Source organism: Eptatretus burgeri, chromosome 7 (assembly GCF_056783735.1).
Source record: "Eptatretus burgeri isolate ZD-2024b chromosome 7, Ebu_testis_v1, whole genome shotgun sequence".
Classification (NCBI taxonomy): domain Eukaryota; kingdom Metazoa; phylum Chordata; class Myxini; order Myxiniformes; family Myxinidae; genus Eptatretus; species Eptatretus burgeri.
The window spans coordinates 89,653,769-89,659,768 of record NC_140967.1 but is presented as its reverse complement, the minus strand read 5'-3'; the positions used below and the strand labels follow the sequence as shown (position 1 = coordinate 89,659,768).

At 47.0% G+C, this 6,000-nt stretch overlaps 1 protein-coding gene across 6 annotated transcripts in view; it reads right to left on the bottom strand.

The window, feature by feature from the left end:
* ASB3 (ankyrin repeat and SOCS box containing 3) overlaps positions 1-6,000 on the bottom strand; it is a 50,765-nt gene that overhangs the window by 27,112 nt on the left and 17,653 nt on the right. The window lies entirely within an intron of this gene.

The window sequence follows — 6,000 nt, the reverse complement described above, 5'->3', positions numbered from 1 at the left end:
GCTGGTTGACAGAGATCAAAATGAGAGGTTCAATTAGGAATGTATTAAGCTGTGGTGTGCACCTGTCCCTGAAAGAAAATAAGAGAGTAAAATGAGTTTAAAAAGTTTTTGATTTATTCAAAACATTCGATTGGATAAAACTTACCATGGATTATATATGAAGATAATTTTTGGCTTAAGGCCCTGTCACACCTTGACGATTTAGCCAGCGTATGCCTGACATATGCAAAATTTGGCTAAAACGCTGGCACACGTCAAATACGTTATGGGTAAGTTTGTATACGTTAAGAGCACGCTGGCATACGTCGTAGTACGCCGAGGTGTTAGACAAATTTTCCATGCTTGAAATTTTTCGACGTATGCCAGTGTATGACTCACACGTTCCACATAATGCTGGCCATAAGTTGTAGGCACGTTACGCGATCGTTGACACACGTTACTTGTAAGTTACTCACAAGTCGAAACACGTCAAGGTAATGGTTAGCGTCAGTGTTCCAGACGCCCTGGTTTTTTATTTTTTATTTTTTTCTTCGGCGTGGCGGTGATGTTGACACTTCGATTTCTAGTGTGGTTATAATATAATATAATTAATAGGCTGCCGCTCAACGATTTAAATCATAACCGCACTAGAAATCGAAGTGTCAACATCACCGTCTTACCGAAGAAAATAAAAAAATAAAAAAACCAGGGAGTCTGGAACACTGACGCTAACCATTACATTGACGCGTTTCGACTTATGAGAAACGTACAAGTAACGTATGTCGACGTGTGTCAACGATCGCGTAGCGTGCCTACAACTTATGGCCAGCGTATGCGGAACGTGTGTCATAAGTCGAGTATGTCGAGACATTTTCAACATGCTGAAAATTTCTCGATGTACTCAGCTTATAACGAGGTATACCAGCGTGCTATTAACGTATACAAAACTTACCCATAACGTATTCGACGTGTGCCAGCTTGGTTCAGCAAATTTTTCATATGTCGGCATACGCTGGCTAAAACGTCAAGGTGTTACAGCGGCTTCACACTTCGATGTCTAGTGCGGTTATGATTTGAATCGTCGAGCCGCAGCCTATTAATAGCCTACGCCACGTGATCGTCGGCAATACGCTGCCGCGCGCTATGCATAAGTTAGACTATCGTTGGGCATAGGTTGTGAACGCCGACAACACGCTCAGCATTCATTGGTATAAGTTATCTATATGCGATTAAAACCTTCTGTGTACGTTATTAATACGTTATGCATACGTCCAACACGTTATTATACGCCCAAAACTTTAAAAAAAATCAATAGTTCAGCGTACGCCAGCGTTTTACATACATTTTGAGACCTTGCCATACGCTGGCTAAAACGTCAAGGTGTGACAGGGCCTTTAGGAACGAAGTACAGGCTGTCCACAAAGTCTTGTTCTGGTTTAAAAAATTTATTACAACCAAACCAAAAGAGATACAATAATGCAGTTTTTTTTGCATTTTGTCACATAATTCATAAAGTTTCTTGTGTTATTTAGTACACCTCAACATGTGCACTTATAGTGGCATGGAGCACATCCAAGAGATAATCCACTTCAATCCACATGTTGGCTAAAACATATCCCTCATCACACTGCTGATGCAATTGGTTATCCTTGTACGAAGTGTTTTAATGTCAGCAACAGAAGTTTGGAAAACAGTCCATGACACACCCCCACAAGAAGTCTGAGGGCATCACATCGAGAGACCGTAAAGGCCAGGGGACTGCCCCACCACGTCCAATGCATCTACCGGGGAAGTTCTCAGTTCTAAAGGTTTCACTATCTGCACTTTGTTTGCGTGAACATGCAATCTCGTGTACAACTTTGTTTTTGGATATTATAACTAACAGAGGTACCTGACCCTTGTGCAGAAGAAATTTAGAGCTTAGATACAACATGATGACTTGTAATACTGCCTACCACTGGGTGGCGCTATACAATACACATTTACAGAGAAAGAATTGGGGTCTTCTCCCCCACCCTGAACCCCCTAGGTTTGAAAATGTTTACTTGGACAGTATACAATATGATGGGGTGACTACCGGTGGGCCAATTCGATCGATGGACAAACAGAAAATACAACTTTATATATAGATTTTCCCAAAGGTTTGGATAAATTTGAAGCGAGTTTTACTTCCTAATTACTTTTCTCCGCAAGGAGCATTTCCGTGTTTCAGTGTTGGTGAGGGAGACAGACAAGACAGCATTAGTCTATTATATATACCTAGCAGGGACCTGTGGAACATCCACAAAATGAAAAATGTAACTTCAAGCCCCCCCCCCCACCTCACAATCCCCAAGTCATCAACCCCTCTCCCAAAGCCCAAGCCCTCAACCTCCACCTCCCATACCTAAAGCTTCAATCCCCTCCCCACTCCAAGCCTTTGATTATCTTCTTATATAAAACAATTATCTTCTTCCTAATGCATAAGTAAGTCACTGATTTACGTCATCTATTTGCGTCATTTCGATAGAAAGTCGTTAACATAACATGGGACAATAGTCGATTTGGTTCATCCCATACCCCAGGGTGCATGTCTTTGTCAATAAACTGTAAATAAATTATTTTGTGTCCTTTGTTCTCCCTCCCCATTTACTTCCCCTCATGCTGCCTTCCCTTCCCCTCCCCTCATGCTATCCTCCTGCCAAACCCGCTCCACCACCATACACCTCTCCGGAGGTCGAGGAGAAGAAGGGCTGTCAAAGAATGTGCAAATTGGACAAATGAAAGCTTTTTTTTCTTTTTGAGCAATCGGCACTGTTGCTCGGATCAATTTAGTTTTTATGAAGCAATGAATCGCCAGATCACGGGAGGAGAGCCGAGAGTCTCTCTCCAACCCCTCACCCTCTCTCTCCCGCCCCACTCCCCCTATCCTCACCCTGTCTCTCCCACCCCCAACCCTCTCTCTCCCTCCCTCTCCCACCCCTCCCTCCCTCTCCCACCCCTCACTCCCTCTCTCTCCCTTCCTCTCCCACCCCTCACTCCCTCTCTCTCCCTTCCTCTCCCACCCCTCACTCCCTCTCTCTCCCTTCCTCCCCTCACTCCCTCTCTCTCCCTCTCTCCCACCCCACTCCCTCTCTCTCACCTCACTCCCTCTCTCTCCCTCTCCCTCACCTCACTCCCTCTCTATCTATCTCTCTCTCTAGCTCTCCCACCCCCTCTCTATCTCTCCCGCTCTCCCACCCCCCTCTCTAGCCTGGTGGTGGCTTAGTGGTTCGGGTGGCGGCTTGGGATCCTAGGGTCCCGAGTTCAAGCCCCGTTGGCCGCTGAATTAATACACGAGGAGGTTGACTCAGCTTGTCATCCTTCCGAGGTTGGCAAAATGAGTACCAGTGTACTGGTAAGGGGGACACTGCATCAGCGGCAAAGCCGCGTCCCAACCAATGATGCAACCAGCAGCCGCAGGCTGCACTCGATGGAGAGAGACCCACCTCTCTCCCTCTCTATCTCTCTCTCTCCCACTCCCCCTCTCTATCTCTCCCACCCCCTCTCTCCCTCTCTCTCTCCCTCCCACCCCCCCCCTCTGTCTCTCTCCCACCCCCTCTGTCTCTCTCCCACCTCTTCTTCCCACCTCCCCTCCTCTCCCACCCCCCTCTCTCTATCCCTCTTTCTCTCCCACTCCCCTCTCTATCTCTCTCCCACCCCTCTCACCTCCCCCTCCCTCTCCCACGCTCTCTCTCCTTCTCTCTCCCACCCCTCCCTCTCCCTCTCCCAACCTCTTCTCTCTTTCCCTCTCATCCCTCCCCCTAGATCTCTCTCTCTCCCACCACTCACCCTCACACTCCCACCCCTCATCCTCTGTCTCCCTCCCCTCACCCTCTCCCAACTTCTCGGCTCTCTCCCTCCTCTCCCTCTTTCTCCCCCCCCCCCGACTTCCCAATATTCTCGTCAGAGAAGCAATGGGTTGCATTTGCTCGTGTGCACATACATATATACATTGTTACGGTTCTCGGAACCGTATGCAAACAACATACAGTTGTCCCGAGTCAGTTATTTCATTAATATGTGTAATTAGGTCCCTACCATTTGTCTCGTGAAAAGACGAGGGAATGTGTTGCGATGGGCTATAGTTAGGATTAATAAATCATTTTTTCCCTTTTATTTTATAATTTTCCTCTCCATTCCACTTCCCACTCTTCCTCATTTATTTTCTGAGGTGAATTTCCTCACACCCTCGTTTCGCTTACCATAGCGTACCACCGACTACCCACTGTATCCGGAGTCTTGTTTTCTGAGGCAGAATCCCGAAGTTCGCGATGAAAGCCGCATCGGCTTCCACCTTTCCAAACCCAGACATGCGCGGCATGGGCGGGCCAGACCGGCGTCTGGCCGAAACCCCGCCCAGAAAGGCGGACCACATGAAGGCCCGGTCCAATCGAGATGCTCGGATCGGACGATGACGTCGGCTTCGCCATGGCTCCTCCCTGAGCTCCAGACTGTATAAAGCACGGACCTCCGAGTTGGAAGTGGTCGGAGTCGTTGTCGTTGGAATTGTGTGGAGTTGGTGGTCAAAGTTGGGGTCGTTGGAGAGGTTGAAGAGAATTGCATTGAAGTTGGGGTCATTGGAGGTTGAAGAGAATTGTGAGTTGTTTGGTCGTTGAAGAGAATTGTTGTGAAAATGTTCCTGCTGCCTGGCTCTGCCTACGTCTCGCCTCGACGGCCCGCCTACTGTACTCGTCGTGTGGTCCTCGCCCACACTCTGGTCCTGCCAACTGCTCATCTCTCGCCTCTTTGGACTCCTGCTGCAGACACGATTACCACACGTGCAGCTGTGGACTGAACTGCACAGCTTTTGTTGGGTGCCGCACCACGGAGAATCCCTCCCCCGCGAAACGCTCAGGTACCAAAGACTGTGCCTCAAATCCCTCCCTCCCTTTATGCAAAAGGTCCCTTTTCTTTTCATTGGGTTTATTTTGTCAGAGTGTGTGTCTGAGTGTTGGCGCCTCTCCGTTAGATAAGCCTGTGTAAGATCTTCGTTGTAATTGTTGCTTTTATTAATCTCGCGTTAAGTGTGCACTGTGTCTGCTTTTGTAAGTTGCTTGTAAAATTGCCGCATTACACCTCTCTCATCTCTCCCCTGCATTACATACCGAATAAACCTTTTTGTTGTGCCACATGCTTTTCCCCGCTTAGTGTAAATAAATAATTGTAGAAATGTTCCCAGCTCGTCTTTGTCTTTTCCTACATTGGTCCAGCATGGTTCGAATCTGAGTTTAGCCGGGTCTTTGTTCACGATAATCCGTTCCTTTGAGCCAGTACATCCTTGGCAGTGCTGCTCGACTGCATCCGATCCAGAAATGTAGTTGGTAGAGTGATCCGGTTCGGGCAAGGCGTACCGAGGGCCTGGTTCCCCAGTAGTCGAAACCGCGTGGTTAATTAGGCAACTTGATTTTAGACAGGAGGACCCTACGCCACGCGGTTGAGGTATTGGCGTCCACTGTGTGTTAAGCCACCCGCCGCGTCACGGAATTATCCGTGAGCGACGGCCTACAATTTCGGGGAGTCTGGTGGGAATTGACGTAGCTTTCCCCAACCTCGTGGTCGTTCTCTACGCCGGACCCCCAGCCCGCAACAATATATATATATATATATATATATATATATATATATATATATATATATATATATATATATATATATATATATATATCAAAAGTAATTTAAATGCAAGTTGCTATACAATGCCACAATTATGATTGGCAATGTTCATTCCCTTTTTTCTAAGTTCAAGTGGTCTCCATGAAGTTAGGGGCCATCTATATTTATGTTATCAGGTAAGGGGGAGTGGGAAATGAGAAAATAAGATTGAAATGTTATGGAAAAAGGGAGGTGTGTTTTACGCCATTATTAATCACCTACTGGTTTCAACAGAGGGGAGTATAGGCAGCGGTTCACATAACTGGTACACAGGCACTTTTGCATGGTTAAAAAAAACTAAATGCATACCAAGATGCTCAGAAAGCTGAAAAGCATACAACCACAACA